This window comes from Rhamphochromis longiceps, linkage group LG6 (assembly GCF_057381845.1).
Source record: "Rhamphochromis longiceps isolate RC_006_pf linkage group LG6, R_longiceps_female_GT1.1, whole genome shotgun sequence".
In the NCBI taxonomy this organism is placed as follows: domain Eukaryota; kingdom Metazoa; phylum Chordata; class Actinopteri; order Cichliformes; family Cichlidae; genus Rhamphochromis; species Rhamphochromis longiceps.
In genome coordinates, this window is record NC_140562.1 from 14,463,506 (window position 1) to 14,482,180 (window position 18,675).

Genomic DNA, 18,675 nt, shown 5'->3' on the forward strand with positions numbered 1-18,675 from the left:
ATGGCTTTTGTTATATTATACACATAATTATTATATACATTAGATATCGGCAAAAGGACAGGCAGATGGAAGATTATTGATAAATAATATAAACAGAGGTGGGCCCAGAGCAGAGCCTTGTGGAGCACCCAAAGACAAATGGAGAAGAGTTGATTAATTCATCTTATCCATCCCTGATAAGGATAAGCAGAAGAGAATGGAGAGATGGATGAATGGATCTTATCCAAAGAAATGAGGAAAAAAAGAAATGAGATTACTTAGATGTGAGATCCCTGTGACAGTGGCAAATACCGCCCAGAAATCCAGAAACAGAGTTTTGACAACATCAACTTTACCCAACAGAAATCAGCTATTTTTTCTGTGAAGAAACAGTTGTCTGTTTAGGATTTTCTACTACTTCAGCTTCAATATATGTTAGCTTAACTTAAAGTTTAACTTTACCTTAGAATGCTTTTTTAATGTTTTGTGATTAAAATAAATATCTGCATGGTAACAGCTGCCAGAAAAATACACCAGTAAAAAGTTGGGAACCAAACAGTCAAGTACAAGGAAAACCAGAGGCTGACTATTCAAAAATGAGTCCGTTTCTCAGGATCTTTTGTTTCATTGTGTGTCTCTATATTGTGACTTGCCACGCAGTCAACTTTACATTTAACTGAATAACAGCACCAACGGAAACAAACACATGAAGATCGTTTTTTCAGAGGTTATGTAGTGTCTTACAGATCAGTTCTAACCTTTATACGTTTCTAATACTTGCGTCTTTTGGTTCGTTTTAATCTTATCTGTTTAATGATGAGGATTCCTCTATATTTGCTCAGCTAAAGTGCTCTGTTTGTGATATTTACATGGCTACTTTCTGAAGACTCCTTTACTGGATGTTCTGAAGGATTATTTCTTTAACATGGAGAACTTCCTGCAAACATCTTCGACTATCATCCACTGACGTCCAATGCTTGCTGACGAATTCACCAGTTTTATTTCTCATTCTCATTTCTCATTTCATCATTTTTATACCATTTCTCTGATGGGTTTGTTTTGTATTGCAAATATGGCAACTTACACTTGCATTACGATCTCATCTAACTGCAAACTGTGATTTCATAGCCCCATAGCAAATGCCAATACCATGCTTGGAGTCATTTCCAGACCTTTTATCTGCTTAAAATGAGCAATAATGACAAAAATGACCCACGCTTATGCCAAAAAAGTTGGATTAAATTGTCCTGCCACATTTGAGGGCCAGAAAAATGGGACTATATAAAAACAGTATATCATTCCTCAACGATTAAGTCAATATTTTTGTTCAATATGTCAAATGACAATCTGGACTAATGTTTTCAGTTGCTCCAGAATCAGATAAATCAAACTCCAGACATCTCAGTAAATTTTAAATTACTACCTAATAAACATGTTCCTCCTCTGAGCCTGGGGGCCTCCTAATGTAGACTCCTGTATTTCTTTAAAAAACAACAATTAACACCCCCCCACAAAAAAAAAAATCAAGAGTTTCTGATGTCAGATTTAATATCAAAAACAGTCATCTAATTTGCTGAGTTGTACTTCAGCGGAGACGTCATTAATGTAAGCAGAGGGATCAAATATCTTAATTCAGATTGTGTGACAGAGTTGCCAAAGAGGTCTTAAATATATTATGTTCTTAGATTTTGCCTACATATGATGTAGGTTTAAAAAGAGAGCTCTACAAAACATTTATCACGCAGTTAAGATTTTATTATAAATTATACATTTTTCAGCATTTTTTATATTGTAAGAGGAAATGTTAGCAAGTGACTGTGTGGCATCTACCAATATGTACGCTATTTACACAAATTTGTCCACTAAATAAAAATAGTACCAATTTAAAAACATTTTTTAAAATAAAATCTTTTATCTTTTAGCCAAAATAAATATTTTAAATCAACAAAAAATGTCTGTATTTGTGCACACAGTACAGTTTAAAAAAAATAAGATGAGTGTGTACATGCAAATACTCTGGTAGAAATAACTCCAAGTTCATACAAATATTTTACTATTTGAAATATGCGCAGTTACAGTAACATGACCCACAGGAAGTATTTGAATTTCAAGCAAATACAAAGGAGACTTGAAATATGGTATCGCTCTTCATTCAGTGGCTGCTGCTGTCTAACCTGCACTCCACCACAGTGGATGAGCCAATTACACTTGAAAGCCATCATGCAATTAATTGTCAAGATAATATGTGGCCTTTCATTTGCCTTTCTTGCAGTTTAAAATGAACAACATACGAATGATACCTCCCACTAGTAGAAGTAGTAAGCATTTTAACTGCTTTACGTAGGGTGGCAGCAAAGCTATCGTCCATTTAAAGTAAAAAAAAACTTTTATAGTAAAAATGCTACAGTATTACAGGAAATGGACAGAGTCTCGTGCTGTTTGGTAGTTTAACCAAAAATATCTGATACTCCCTGCTCCCTGTTGTTAAAACGCTGTTTACAGGATGCACACTGATTTACAAGCACTGTGGTTAACAATATGGATGTGCAGTAAGGCTCAGAGAGAGTCTGAGGAATCTACTTTAACTGGGATTTATTTTTATATGACAGGATAAAGACAGGCTGACAGATTGCTCTAAACAAAAATTGCATCATTCAGTGTGTAACTACTATAATTTGAGCTAACATAACTCAAACATACTGCAAGACTAAATTAAATGAACCATCTCAGGTTTCACTCAATCATCTGACAACAATCACTGTCAGTAGAGACAGAAGCCTCACACCTGAATCCATATCTGTATTTAAAAGCTCTGATCAAGGCTCCTTCCTTGCTTTTCACAGCAAATGGCCTGTTTTGGGTGTTTTAATGTCATCAATCATAATTATAAACTTTTCTGTAAAACGTTGCAGGAAAATAAAGGAAAATATTTTCCTCTCAAACTGAGAATAGTACTGTAAAGTATCTAAAATTTACTCTCAAGCACTATAGTTCCACTCATATAACTGCTCGTTAAAGGAGGTATTTATCAGCCAATCACACGGCAGCATCTAATTGCAGTTTTCCTTAAAGGGATGGTGATAACGACCTGCTGAAGCTCACATCAACACCAGAATGAGGAAAAATGTGATTTAAGTGACTTTGAACCTGGCATGATTGTTAGTGCATGACAGGCTAGTCTGAGTATTTCAAAATACGCTGATCTTCTTTCAGATTTCCCCACACAGACATCTCTGGGGTTCACAGAAAATAAGTCTGGAAAGGAGTAAATGTCAGGTGAGCAGCAGCTCCCTGGGTGTAAACATCTTGCTGATGCCAGAGGTCAGAGGAGAATAACCAGATTACTTCAAGGTGACAGGAAGGTAACAGTAAATCGAATAAGCAAATAAGGTATGCAGAAGAGCATCTCTGAACACACTGGGCTACAGCAGCAGAAGACCGTACTTGTCAGATAAGAAGAGGAAACTGAGGCTACAATTCACACAAGCTCAGCAAAATGAGTCAATTGAAGCCTAGAAAAAAAATGTTACCGGGTCTCATGGGTATCAATTTCTGCCGTGACTTTCGGATGGTGGAGTGAGAATTTGATATAAACGATATAAAAGCACGGAGCCATCCTGACTTGTATGAACAATTTCAGCTGGTGATGGTTTAACGGTGTGAGGGATATTTTCTTGGCACACTTTGGGCTCCTTGGTATTCTTAAAATGTTGCAGCCTACCTGAGTATGTTGCTCTTTTTAATTTGATTTAACCGTTATCTTATACGAGTAATCCATTGAAACTCACATTTACAAGAGAGACCCATCTTTTGATGTCTCTTTCCAGCTTGATAACACAACATGTTACTAACCATCTCGCACTGGTTACTTGAACCAGTTCACTGAACTCAAACAGTCTCCACAGTCACCAGATCTCAATCCAGCAGAGCACCTTTGGGATGTGGTGGAACGGGAGGTTTGCGTCATGGTTGTGCAGCCGACAAATCTGCAGCAGCTGTGTGATGCTGTCGTGCCAATATGGACCAAACTCTCTGAGGAATGTTTCCAGCACATTGTTGAATTTGAACCACAAAGAATTAAATCAGGTCCGAAGGTAAAACCGGGTCCAACCTGTTACTGGCAAGATGTAATTAATAAAGTGAGTGTATACCTACAGTACAGTTCCTGAAAAATAAACACTCTACTCATGTCTCTGACCCACACCCTGTGAAAGACTGGTGACATGTGCATGGTTAAACATCCCCCACCCCAAATTATATCAGTGATCCACACCAATTTTTAGAGAATTTCAGTGATGCAGCAGAGATGTAGATGTTTGCTTCATAAAATGCTTTCTAGTACAAGATGCCATGTACCCGTTTGTCTTTTTGTTGGATGTGAAGGTAGAAGTAAGCCACAGTAAATCAAAAGGAAAGTTATGAGTTCCTTATTCAATCGACCAAACTTTAAAGAGAAATGGACTCACAATAATAAAAAACAGAAATGTTTGATCTCGTGTATTTGCGCTTAAGCTCTGAGTTTAGCAAAATTAAATTCTTGTTTTTGTACGACACACAAGACATTTTTGGGGGAGTAGTGCTTTCTCTGACAGTCAGTCCCAAAGGGGAAGTAATACTTAAGTTTCTGAGGAGTTTTGAACAGGCGGCGAAAGGCGAGCGTCCAGATGCCACTGTTTGTAAATCTGTAAAGCCTTATGGACACGTATAGAAATTAGAGCGACTCAAAATCTCATCAGCAGAGAGAGCAGGACAAACAAAGAGATTTACTTGCACTTTGTGGAAAAGTGTACATGCGCTAAAGGAGCAGAGGCATTTCCACATTTCCAAGAAGCCGGAAAAATCTATTAAAGCGCAGAATTAAATAGTTCATCTGCCAGATCCCAGCGCGCACATACCAGGAGTTTTGTATTATAAACGCACCGGTAGTTGAAACTTTTGTTTTACTCATGTGCGCTAATCTCCACCCTATCCTGCTCCCGCTATAATTCTGTTAGACTTTTTCATATTTATTTAATAAACGCTCGAAATTCAAATTGTAACTTTGTGTGTCGAGAATTAATGGGAAAAGCCCTAACTGTTAAATCGTAAAATTTGAATTAGAAAGTTCCCATGTAATGCATATCAAACATTTATTAAAGCCACACAGAATAATTGAATTGTTCTGCTGGTCTGATTTGTTTAACTAAATTCTTTGGCTGTTGAAGTGTGATACAAGATTTCCTGCAAAATCCATTACAGACACAGGTATCTTTTGTGTATTTGTGCATCTCCAATACATTTTTATCGAATTTTATCTCTCCTTTCCTCTCTTCTCCCTATCTAAGCCCCAGCTCTGTCACTGCTTATCCACATCTCCACTGCTTATCTGCATCAAGCCCCTCAGTGAGATTTCAACCACTGTGACATGCAGTGAAAGCAGAGGCTGTCAGTCAGCTGGGCCAAAAAGATTGAAATCAGAGAGGGAAAAGGGAAGAAGGAACCAAAGGCATGAAGGGGGGAAGGAGGCAAACTTAATATAATTTCATTTTTGACCCTTCCGTGACAGAAAGCTGCCTTGATATACAGTAAGCTTATAGAAAGTGAATGCATTAAATCGGCTTCTTCAGCTCATGTAAATGTCAGCTCGTGTATCCCCGCCAAAGAAAAACACAAACACATCTGGGAGAAGGTCTGCTCTCACTTGTTGGGCTGATTATTAAGCAAAGCTTATAATGTCAGCCTCCCATTTACACACTATGAAAGTGTGTACACACACACACACACACACACACACACACACACACACACACACACACACACACACACACACACACACTGAGTGAGGAGTGAGAGGGAGAGTAGCCAGGGAGAAACTTTGTGTTTTAGTAAGCTGAGTTTCACACATTGACTGGAGGTGTCCTTGCTTTCTACTGGTGTAATTATCACTCCAAGAAAAGTGTTTCATTAGGAAAGCTCCTCTCTCAGACACATTACTCACAGAGGGCTGGACACAGACACCCTGGACAACTCTCTCTCTCTCTCTCTCTCTCTCTCTCTCACACACACACACACACACACACACACACACACACACACACACACACACACACACACACACACACACACACACACACACACACAAACCGCACACAACCCATTCTCTATTCATCACCCTTCATTCCCGTCCTCACTTTGATGACTTATTTTTCTGGACTTCTCTTTCTGTTTGTCATATTCTGCTCATTCTTCATTGTTAACTTCTTTAACGCAAAGACCCCCTCACCCCCCGTTTTTAAGTAAGATAAGTAACTCCAGATTTATGAGTGCATGGGTAAGCTACATACATACTACCACAACGTCAGCTCAGCAACTATATGTTGTAGCTGTTCGCTGTCACCAGGGGGCAGTGTCAAAGGGTTACTTTTACTTAAATTGCTATAAGAGCTTCTGCCAACACAACAATAACAACAGCTTAAGTGATACATGCTTTTTGCTCCTTCATGTTGAACTTTGTTGTCGCACTTTTCAACCAATCAGCATTAGACCTATGCACAGCTAGCTGTACTCATAAGCACTTTTTTATTTCCTTTTTTGATTACTACATGCAAGCACGTCTGCTTGTAGGCTGCATGCTGAATACCTACACAAACGGACACAAACATGCCGTCCTGTTTAACAAGCTCCATCACCGGTTGTGCTGGGAGGCCCTTTGGCCCCGCCCCGACTGGTGTCTAACGTAGTAATTCAACTCTCACTTAAGCCAAGCTCGAGTGCTTCTGTGTTTAATTTTCCTTGCTTTCAGATCATTCTTCAAACGCTCCTTCAGCTTCCTGTATCCAACCCATCATCTCTCTATCTGTGCTGATTCTTCCTTCTCCCCCTCCTCTTCCTCTACCGTTCACTTCCCCTGCTGCATATTCTCTTGCTTGGGAGGCCTGCAGGATTCTGCAGGTTAATGAGTCATGAAGTGTGAAAACTTCCTGAAAGTCAGCCGGGCTTAACGCTGTTTCCAGATGTGGCTGTGCAAACGTCTGGATGTCCACTTGACGTAAGTTAGAGAGGGAGCCGCGGAGCAGTTTCAGGGTGAGGTGGGGTGAACAGGAGGACAGAACGGCGATGAAAGGGTATAGTGTGAGAAATAAACAAAGGTTTGAAAAACATTCTGAAAGTCTGGAAGAGAACAGGATGGATGAATAGGGTGAGCAAGTTTTACGGCAATCGATCAAATATTGCTGCGATATTTTACTCTCATGCAGACAAGTGGAACTGCCAGTGACGTGAAAGTAAAGTGGGGTGGCACAAATATAATAGGAAAAAAATTCAACTGTAGTATGGCTAAAGATGACTAAAAAACTTAAGGAATAAGCCTCAATACAAATGCACAGCACGAGATGAGGCCATGTTTTCTTCAAAGCAGATCTATATTCATCTAAAGGCAAATGCTGGATAAAAAGCTGATGATGACCCATTGCAAGCATATGTGTGTGAACATGTACATGCACAAAAGTGTGAGCCAGTGTGTGTGTGTGTGTGTGTGTGTGTGTGTGTGTCCATAATCTGGCGTAAATAATGACATCTCTGTCCCCCGTCTTCTGTGGTGCCAGCTCCACTAATTATTTATTCTTGGAAGCTGTGAGGGTGTCAAAGCTCCTGCATCTCAAACAGTGTTCCCCTCCCTGTTTTGGTGCTGGCTGCTTTACTGCCAGTTAGCAGTAGTATTGTTTCCTTATAGTTGTTGTTTTCTTAGTAAAGATATTTCTGCTAACACGCCGTCTTTAATTACAAAAGCACATATTCTCAGTTAGCCAAGAATGATACATTTGGATAAGACTTTTAAATCCTTGTCCTCCACACAGTGATTCATTCTGCATCATGACATGACAAATACGGAGACAGAGTGATGAGGTCTATCATCAGAGAGAGAAAGAACAACAAGATCTAGAACAAGTGCCACTAGAGCCCTGCGAACAAAAACATGGAGTCACTCTGAGATTACACGGAGGCAAAAAGACACAGGAAGGCTGTGGCTAAAGCGGTGGAGTTTGTTGTGGGTTGGGAGACTACCTGGTGGTTGGATCCCAGTTGAAGTTGGTACCCTAAATTTCTTCCGATGCATCCGTCAGAGCAGGACAAGTGGGTAATAACTAGAAAGGGCTGAAAGGCATAAAATAAATTGCTCTGTGAATGTGTGTAAATGTCTGAATGTGGACTGTAGTGAGGAAAAGTCAGGTGCTCAGAGCAGAAAAGAAAACCAGTCAATCTGTGACTGTTACTTGGAACTATCTACCTGCCAAATGTCTTGAAGAACTGTGCAAGTATAACAGGGATATCCATTTGTTTGATCTGACATAATAGCCACCTCAAGGTCCAAATACTCACATCACAAAATGGATAAAGCAGTGAGAAACCTTCATGGGGTAAAAATGATTCAAATTCATTCAACAGTTACAATTTTGAATGGTTATTGAAGTCAGACTATGAGCTACACCCCCATAAATAGTTATGCAACTAGGGTAGGACAGTATCTAGCTCAGATTACACAAAACATAAGATGTAATCCACACTGGGGTGGGGGTGGTATTGAAAATGAAAAAAGAAAAATCACATATATTGACCTGCAAAAAACCTCCTCCATCATCCTCAGTCATTTTTTTCAGTTTATTTAATAGAAAAAAAAACAATATTAAACTCATAAATATACATTCATTGGTGTGTAATCTTCAATTAAACTGATACATTCTCATAAACGTAGAATTAATACATTAAAAATACACAGGAGAGGATATAAGAGAGATTAGACAACAACCCTTCCCTCTCTCAATGAAACGAACAATACACAAGCTAATGTTAGGCTCATCTGTCCTAAAAATGTCACTTTCTGTTTGATGAACAGTTTGATTAAGTTCGTACATCATATGATGTTTATTTAATAAGCGTCAGAGTCAAACGAAGAGCCACTTCAAAGAAAAGTGCACTAATGTTGGCTAATAGTAGCTAACAGAGGCTAACTGCAGCTAACAGTAGCAAAAATAGCCGCGCTTGTTGACAGAAACGTTCAGAATATGCAACATCTCACCTCAGTATCGCTGTCTTCAGACAGAAGTGATCTTCACACATGACTCAGCGACTCATATCGGCCTCCTTTAACAAAGTTTTCCAGCCTCCTTTTGAGTAAACAGACACGGACACAACCTCCACTCTCCGCAGATGAACGGTGGCCAGAATTGTTTGTCCATCAGCAGCCACGGTAGCTATTATTATGCTCTTCAATCTGGAAAACAGAAGTAAAAACAGAGTGACTGTAATCTGCAGTCTACTGACATCTAGTGGTGAGATTTTACACACTGTTTCTTTAAAAAAAAAAAAGCCATTTAATATGTCAGAATTCTTTTTACAAGATCTACCAAAACCACAGACAATGACAAAGTCAATGCAACCTCTTTCAAGAAAACCTTAATTAAGAAAATGATGTATAGAAAGTGGAATGAATTTAGGAAGAAAAAGAAATCATTTTTGAAACTGGATTGCTTCTGTTTCTCCTGAAAATATGCTTATTGTAAAGTTGACGTATGATGTGCAAATTTTTCCGGCTGTACAGAAATAGCCATTGATTTGGACTTTTATCCAGGTGCTGACTACATGTAGGTTTTACTGAAAATAAGGCTAAATGTTTGACTATACTCAGTTGTGGACACAGACACCAGCTTACAACCGAATTAGCTTAAGACCAAGTTTAAGCACTGTTGGTGCAAACAAACCTGGTTGTAAAAATACATTCTTATGTTTGTTTTAATTTAAATTAAAAGTCATCTAAACACTGGCGGGGTTTTTGTGAATGCCACGCCAGCACATACTGCACAACCACCTCTGTCAACTGACACAAACACCACTGGAGTGCGTGGGATTCAAGCAGCTCAAACTTAAACCAATTAAACCCAGTCGACACAAACGCTAATCAAGGCAAAACACAATACCCGGACTCGAGAAGAGTTGCTTTAAAAATAAATAATTCAAGTGATCAGTGGATATTTTCCATCATCTATTTTTCATTTGGGTCAGCAAATGACATTTACAACAGTGCTTTGTCTTTCTGTTGGCGTGTTTGCACTTGTGAATAAATGCTGGTGTTTGCATGTGGGCAAGATTCAAGAGACTCTTCATTCTCGTCAGCTAGTGAGTGCGACTGAGCTCTGAGGGGTTATGAGAGAAAATAAGTTGAAAACAGGACAGAATCAATACCGTTTACCCAATAGCATCGTAGCGTGTGTGTGTGTGTGTGTGTGTGTGTGTGTGTGTGTGTGTGTGCACTGTGCATTTGCGAGCTTGAAAATGTGTGTGTTTACCTGAAGTGTGACTGCATTTAACGTGTCAAATTGAGGAAAAACAACCAATTGCCTCTTAGCACACATTTTATTGACCAGTGGAGCACACACACATTTACACACACACACACACTGCAGGCATATCGACTGGTTGAAGGGAGAAACGGGTTTAAGGCAATTAGAGTAGTGTACTTTCCACCAGAAACCCACTATGATCTTTTCCACTGCAGTTAGCCAAATACTCCTTAAGTGTGACTAATATTACAGCAGTGGAAGAAAGTAAAAGAAGACACTTTACTGAACCCAGATGCTGTAACCTCATTATTAAGGCTACTCTGCAACACACAGAGAATGTAACAGCTACAACTTTTTTCTATCATATCATGTCTAGTGTAAAGCACTTTTTTGCATTGGTATATGTGTGCAGTATGTGTCACGCTGGTTGTACCACTTCAGACAGTTGCTTGGCAGTTGTGAAGGACCAGTGTGAAAACTTTGCATCACACTACTTTTCCGTCTTTCTTTTTTTTTTACATGATGAAAATCTAAGCTACGTCAGCAACCTCTCGCTCCCAAGCACTGTATTCAAGACTGACTGGGAACAGAGATCAATACATCTGACTTGAAACCAATAACTAATAACTGAAGACCAGCAAGACCCAATACCAGTGTATTACAACTGTATTTAAATGTTTCCTTTGTCGAATAATAGAGTTATAGCTCCATGCTGTATTATGGAAATACAAAAAACTGATCATTGAATGTGTTCAAAGCTCCGTTTGTGCTTTTTGCTGACAACTGAATCTGGAGGTCATTCAGGAGGGGCTAACAATAGATCCAATTCTCCACTATATCAAAAGGACTCAGCTAAGGTGGTTCAGACATCTGACAAGGATGCCTCCGGGACGCTTCCTTGGAAGGCTGTTTTAGAAATGTCGTGCCAGGAGGAGCCAGACCCAGGACCTGCTGGATAGATTACATCCATCCGTCCATCCATCCTGCTCTGGAAAAACAGGATGGATGGACGGACGGATGGACGGATGGCTGGATGGATAGATGGATGGATGTGGAAACACTACTGTAGATTTAACTTAGCGTAACGACAATTTAAAGGAGCATTGCACCCCTTTCTGTTTTAAAACACCTGATTGAATTAAGTTAACAAGAAGGCAGATTTAGTTCTTGCTAATCTAGTGGAAAATATTTCAACTAAGTGTCATTTTTGAACCCTTTAAAGTCCCAGAGGTCTCACAATTGAGTGACATTGCCTGTCTAATAAGCCACTTTTAACTCTTGGTTTCCGGTGTTACTCGTAATGTTCCAAGCATCCACAATTCAACTACTTGGGGAAAGCCATCGAGCACTGCGGAGGGAAACACTATCCTCTTCCTATTTGAGTTTCAAGGCCAAATCTATATTTTCATAGAGATCACGTACCAGTCACAGGTCACAGGTTGAAAGCTTATAGAAGGCCAGTCTCATCACCGATGGTGCTAATATTACATAACCAATACCCTGAGCAATAAAAATCAGCATAAAGATCTGTCTTGTTGCCTGTTTAAGGGGCTGTTTTTGAAATGCAGCTTTTGATTTCAAGACTTTGTGCGATTCAGCTGATATTAAGTCTGATGTGCCTTCAAAGAGGAGAACGAGTATGAGTAAGTATTAAACAATGTTCTGCTGAGAACAGGAGTTTTAGCACAAAGCAAAGATGCATCCAAGTTATGTGATCGAGGAAAAAGGACTGTGGTGGCATTTTTCATTACATGGCTACTGAGGCCTGCAGTACTTGACCTTCACTCCCTTAGAAAGTCCTCCTAAGACCCGAACTCTTCCATGGCATGCGTTTTTAATTTCTCTTTGATATTTGGGCATATTGGGACCTCATAAATGTAAAAACAAAGAATTGCCAGATTTTTTTTTTTTTACCTGATTTTTGTTTCTGACAAAAATAAGATCCACATATGAGGACATTCGTTTTAAATTTTGATAGAACAGTGACAGTAAAATGTCCTTGTAAGTAGATATCAGGCCCTTGTAGAGAAAAAATTAGTGTTTTTAGGTCTAGACAACTCCAAATGTGATGTCCATATATGTGGACGCCAGGTCCTAGGAGTTTAATCTACTTCTTAATACTTAATCTGTAGCATAAATACACCAAATACTTATCTGATTTGGTTCCTGACCACATGTTAATGCTGCAAATATCAGCGCCAACAAGTCACTACAAGTCCATTAATTTCCAGTTGAGCTGAGCGACTGAAGCGTGCAAGGTCAGGAGGTTAACAAGCTTGTCAACAGAGAAAAGTTTTGTAGTCTCTGGGCCTCAGCCAGCCAGATTTCCACGCTCTGTTGTTTCTGTCACTTGATTTTAGAAATAATAGTTCTGCCTGTCTGGGTTATACAGTTAATGTTCCCCATTGTGCGTATCCACACAACATTATGACACTTAGTCTTTTACAGCTTGCTCATGAAAAGCACTGAAAAAACCCACTGAACTGTACTAGCCCATCAGAGCCTCTCATACCAGCTCCATCTGGTCAGAAAAGAGTAGCCCATCAATCAGGTTGCTGACATTATGGACGTGAGGTAAGGACACAAACTTATCAAAGAGGGGTCCGTGATCAAATACAGAACTATTTGGGGTGCTCGACGTAAAGTGGTCTGGGAGCTCTTCACCTGGAGAGCAGCAAGTGGTACACAATCATTCTCTTCCTCTTTCATTTTCATCTCTCCATCTGTCAGCATGTTCAAGTAGATTTCTATTACTCAACAATGGTCGCTGCTCAGTTAGAAACACTCTGCGAGGAAGGGAGGGAGAGAAGGACACGGAGGCAGTCATAGACAGCAACAAATACAAGTGCTTGCTGCTGTAATCCTATCAGGCAGGGCATGTTGGCTTTATGCAGCATTTGAGAGGTCAACATGAACTGCATGGACATGATGGAGAGAGGGGGGAATGCTTAGAGGAGCTCCTCAGATTCAAATGGTCAACAACAAGTACACTCACTGAGCATCACACATCCATGGACATTGTTTGCTGTGCTAGATGTGGTCGTCCCGTCACGGTTAGCCTTTAAAAAGGAACCCTTCTATGTCTAAATGTGGACATTGTGCAGTCTTTAACTGCTTTTTGGCCTTTTGCAAATACCTGAACATTGTAACCTTTTTAACAGTGTGTTCAGAATATATATGTGAAGGTTCTCAGTCATCCAGGTCATTTTAGTCTAAGGACCTTGGGAAAAAAAGCATCCAGAAGCTTTTCTTTACAAGCTCCTTAGACTGAGCTCAGAATACTTTAATACATAAGGAAACTATGTGTGCTACAGTTGCTCCAATGAGGATGCTAACGCTGTGAACAGGATTTGAACCTGCGTGGGGAAACCCCATTGGATTTCAAGTCCAACGCCTTAACCTCTCGGCCATCACAGCTGGGCGTCCGACCAGCACGTTCCTGTTGATTAGAGGTAAAAATGTTAGTGCTGATTAACGTGATCCAAGAGAGAACATTTAGCAGAGATCTAGCTCACAACTAGCCACTATTTTAACTTTACTGACATTAAGCACTGCTCAAACAATTAAAGGAACACTTTGAAAACATGCAAGATCTTAATAACAAATAAAAACATCTATGTGTACTCATATAGTGTCCCCAGTGTGTTAGTGACAAAAGGATACCACATTGTCAGATGGAAATGAATGAGGGCTGAATTCACTGTGGAAAATAATCCTAATCATGCTGCAGGTTATTTTTTTTGGACAAAAGTCACGTCACAAAGTCTGTTTGTGATTGTTTGGCCAGTTAAATTCACACCAGTGTCCTGCTGAAGGTCATTTTATAGTTCTGGCAGTGCTCATTCACCTATCACCCTGCTTGCACAAAGAAGCAGATGCTATTCTGGCTGATGGGTTGAGGACCTTCTACAGCCCTGTCCAGCTCTCCTACAGTAACTCCCTGTGTTTTGGAATCTCCTCCATCCTCTCAAGACAGAAAGCCTTCTAGTAACGACATATATTGATGTGTCATCCTGGAGGAGTTGGAGTACTGTGCAACCTCTGTAGGGTCCAGATATGGACTCATGCTACCAGTAGTCACACTGACCCTCGCAGATGCAAAACTAGTGAAAGAACTGTTAGAGAAGATGAGGAGGGAAACATATCAGTGTCCTCCACCTGTGAAACCATTCCTGTTTTGGTGCTTGTCCCATTGTTGCCCCTCTAGTGCACCTGTTGTTAATTTCATTAACACCAAAGCAGCTGGAACTAATTAACATCCCCCTCGACTACTTAACTGAGCAGATCAATATCCCTACTCGGCTGCGTACTCCAAGTACAGAGACAAGTATTACTGAATTAACAATATATATATATATATATATATATATATATATATATATATATATATATATATATGGGAGTAGCACAGTGATATTAATACCTCCAGGGCTGGGTCCACATCTGCTTGCTGTCTGAAGAGTTTCCAGGTGTATCGAGGACAAAGTGATATAACTCTTTTCAAACATATTTGGACATAAAGGATGTCCTTTCACCAAATGAAATGGACTGCTTTTTAGATACAGCTTTTCTAGTCTTTCTAACCACTCTAAGCACTTAACACTACAAACCACATTCATACACCAGTTTATTTTATGCACTTAAGCCTAAAGCCAATTGAGAAATGCCAATTAATCTAACATGCATATGTTTAGACTGTGGGAGGAAACCTTCTCAGTCACTAACCTGAACGATCTAACACAGAACTGCTGTATGTCCAAATCTTATGTTGTTTAATCTTCTCATCCCCGCTGATGTCATCAGTGCAGGACTTGTGGGCGTGCCCTCAAATAGCAGTCTGTACCACCGCAGTGACATTAGCGTCTAATGGTGTAACTACATGTGGTAGTTTGTGTTGCTGTATTGTTGAACTCCTGCGGTGAATGCTCACGCATTTGTCACATCTGATAGAAGCACTGCAGGTTCAAATCCCACGTGGTGATGTAAAGCTTCCTTCTTGGCTAATGTTAACAGCTGTAGCAACATCAATATAAGCAAGAAAAAACAAAACAGCTCAGAAACCAGCAATAAGCCGACTGCAAAGTGTCACATCACCTTTTTCTTTTCTGTGTCTGAAAAGCTTTTCTCCAAACTGACAGAAACCGTAGAGGTTACAATTTTATTATTAATCCTTTATTTATCCAGGTAAAAGTCTTATTTCCAAGAGAACCTGGCACCAACAATGCAGTTAATGAGTATGTCAATATTATACTGTATTATTAAGTTGCATTAAAGATATGGTACTGGGATGGTGGCATTAACAAACAGACAGAAGGAGGAGCTAGGGCGGCAGAGGTGAATATGTGAAGGTTTTTATTGGGAGTGACCAGAATGGACAAGATTAGAAATGACTAGATTGGAGGGACAGCTCAGGATGAGTGATCTGGAGATAAAGTTTGAGAGGCAAGGTTGAGATGGTTTCTGGGGGTGGCTGTGGCCCAGAAGGTAGAGCAGGTCATCTACTAATCGGAAAATTGGTGATCCCCTGGCCGCTGCAGTCTGTGTGCCGAAGTATTCTTGGGCAAGAACCCTGAAGGACTCTTAAAGCGTTCATGGGAGTACAAATATGTGTGAATGGTAGATAGAAAGCATTTGGAAGTCTAAAAATGTGCTTGAATAAAAGTGTGTAAATGAATGAATGAGACATGTTGCATAAAGTGTTTTTAGTACTCAAGTAGAGTAGGAAAGCACTATATATGCACCACCCCATTTACCATGATGTGGACATGTGCTGAAGCGGGATAGTGGATATATGAGGCAAAGTATGCTGAAGATGGAAGTGCCCAGGGAGGAGGAAAAGAGGAAAACCACAGTGAAGGAGGACATTCACAGAGTCGGAGTGACAAAGGAGGATGCTGGGGATGAGATGGAGGCAGATGATCCAATGTGGCGACCCCTCAAGGGAGATGGAAAAAAAAGGATGGTCTGTAATCATTTGCACATTAAACATAATGCTGGAAATGTGTTGAACATCTCAGGGGCGTAATTTCCAGGGGGTTTTAGGGGGGTTATGACCCAACCAATAATCCAATAATCAGACCCAGCCAATATAAACCCCCGAATAAAATTATGAATTATCTTGCATGAATAGGCTGCTGATTTTCTTTACTCGTTTCAGGTATTCCCAGCAAAATAGTTGCATGTTTAATCATCTGGGAATTTAATCAGATTTATTTAGACAGAGATCAGAATGCACTTGTGCTTCTTTACGCTGAGAGAAAGGGGAAAGCTTGCAGGTGTTTTGTATTATCATGCAGTGGTTTTATTGGCGTGCTTACGATCACACCGATGCGGTCCAAGAACTAAAACGAGTTTGACACCCCTGATTTTGCAACTTGTGTTTTTAGAAAAAAAGGGGGAAAAAAAGGAAATGGCGTCTCTCAGAATGTCAGTTCTCCTATTTCTTCTGTCTTTTCTCGTCTCTTTGCGTGTCTCCTCCTTTTCTGTGTAGTTTAACGTGTGTTCCAGTGGGAGTACTCGGTTCAGTTTGTGTTTTATAAACAGTCGAGAACGCCCACAGCTCCCATGTGTAGGTGGATCCCTGTGCCCTCACTGTGACTCTGTAGACATCGCTATATCAACACAGTGCAAACAACTCGAGAACACGCACACGCAGACACACACCAGGACGCACGGCTGTCAGCCCCGTTGGAAACTGCGCGTGCACGCTGGCGTACACACGTTATTGCAACGTACTCGCGCGCGCACTAACCTGTCAGTCGTCAGGAGGAAAGAACAGTCAGCTGAGACATGCAAGTGTAGGAAAACATTTCATCCTTATTACCCTGTTATTCTCGCTCACGCACACACACGCTCGCTCTGTATTTCTGTATTTAGGCATTATCATTCTCACCTTTTCTCATATTTCTTTCTCATGAGGGGCCTCCTCCCCCCCTCCCTCACTCCCTCCTCAACTTAATCTCTCTCTCGGTCTCTCTCCCTTTTCTCTTCCTCAGTCTTTTCCCCCCCTCAAGGTGTCTAAGCTGTGAGACATTTAATCGCCGCGGTAACGGTTTCATATCTGGAACAGAAATCAAATAATGCCAGATGATTTACTCCCCCTAGCAACCAGGGAGCACAGCCCTAGCAACCGACCCAGCCAGCAGGCCAGACCTAATCAGGTTGAAAATATTTCAATTATTGTGTTGATTCTTGGAGGTGTGTGTGTATGTGTGTGTGTGTGTGTGTATGTGTGTGTAAAGGTGGGTCTGCTGTATTTTAATGATGTCATCTGCTGCTGGCCTGAATATGTGAATGTGGAAGGAAAGGCAACTGCGTCGTGTCACAGAAGTGATCGAGTGCTATTAGAAGTGCTGCTGTTATGATGGAGACATTAGAAGGATACAACAACACATGGTCATTCTGGCTTGGATAGTGTAACAGTTGGCATGCTCTGTGTGTGTGTGTGTGTGTGCGTGTGTGTGTGTGTGTGCATAAGAAAGAGAACACCAGGGTTGGCGAGGCGGAAATGACAGAGGATAGCCAAAGAGTGGGGACAGGATCCAAACTCCAGGGTGCCAAAGGACCAAATCAAGCTTTTTACTCCACCGCTCTATCAGACACAGTTGCACAACATTCATTTTGTCACGGACCCAGTTCCAGGGATTCGGGGTCCGTGAGCAGTGTGGACTACTATTGTAGTTATTATTATTATTATTATTATTATTATATTATCATTATTGTGGTTATTGTTATTATGGTTGTGTCTGCTGTCCTGTTCCGTGTTGGTGTACTGTCAGGTGTTTAGGGGTGTGTGCTTGTGTATGTGAGGGTGCGGTCGTGGCAGGCACTTTTAGGCCTGGTGGGTGTGGCCCTGCCAGCTGACCGGTCCCACCCAGGAATCCACACACACCTGGCGCCGATCAAGCCTCGTCAGAGGAGCTTCAAAACAGTGTGGCTGAGAGCTCCTCGACGCTGGATCGTTGAGTGACTTCCCATCAGTCGCAGTTATTGTGCAAGGTTAGTGCAAGTCTGCCGTTAGGTTTTGTACTCACGGCTACCTTTTGTATGCGTGTTTCCTCAGGAGGAATTGTGGCGACCACGAGGCAGTACACGGACAGTACACAGGGAACGGAGACAGAGCATGGGATAAGGGAGAAGACACGGAACGGGAGTCGGGATCGCACGGGGGATTTATTGTTGTTTGGATTTTCACCCCTGTAAATAAACGCACTGCCTTTAGCGTCAAGTCCTGCATTTTGGGTCCTCATTTCTCACATCCCCACGGTCTGCCAGCCAGACCGTGACACATTTGTGTTGTAGCTTTGGAAAAAAGTGGAATTGTGTGTGTGTGTGGAGCAGCTGTTTATGCAGTTTGTGTGTCTGTGTGTTTGTTGAAAGT

General features: G+C 40.8%; 1 non-coding gene across 1 annotated transcript; it reads right to left on the reverse strand.

The window, feature by feature from the left end:
• Positions 1 to 13,630: 13,630 nt before the first annotated feature.
• Positions 13,631 to 13,712, reverse strand: trnas-uga (transfer RNA serine (anticodon UGA)). Its single transcript has one exon. It is a non-coding gene; the product is annotated as a tRNA-Ser (tRNA).
• Between the last annotated feature and the right edge of the window lie 4,963 nt (positions 13,713 to 18,675).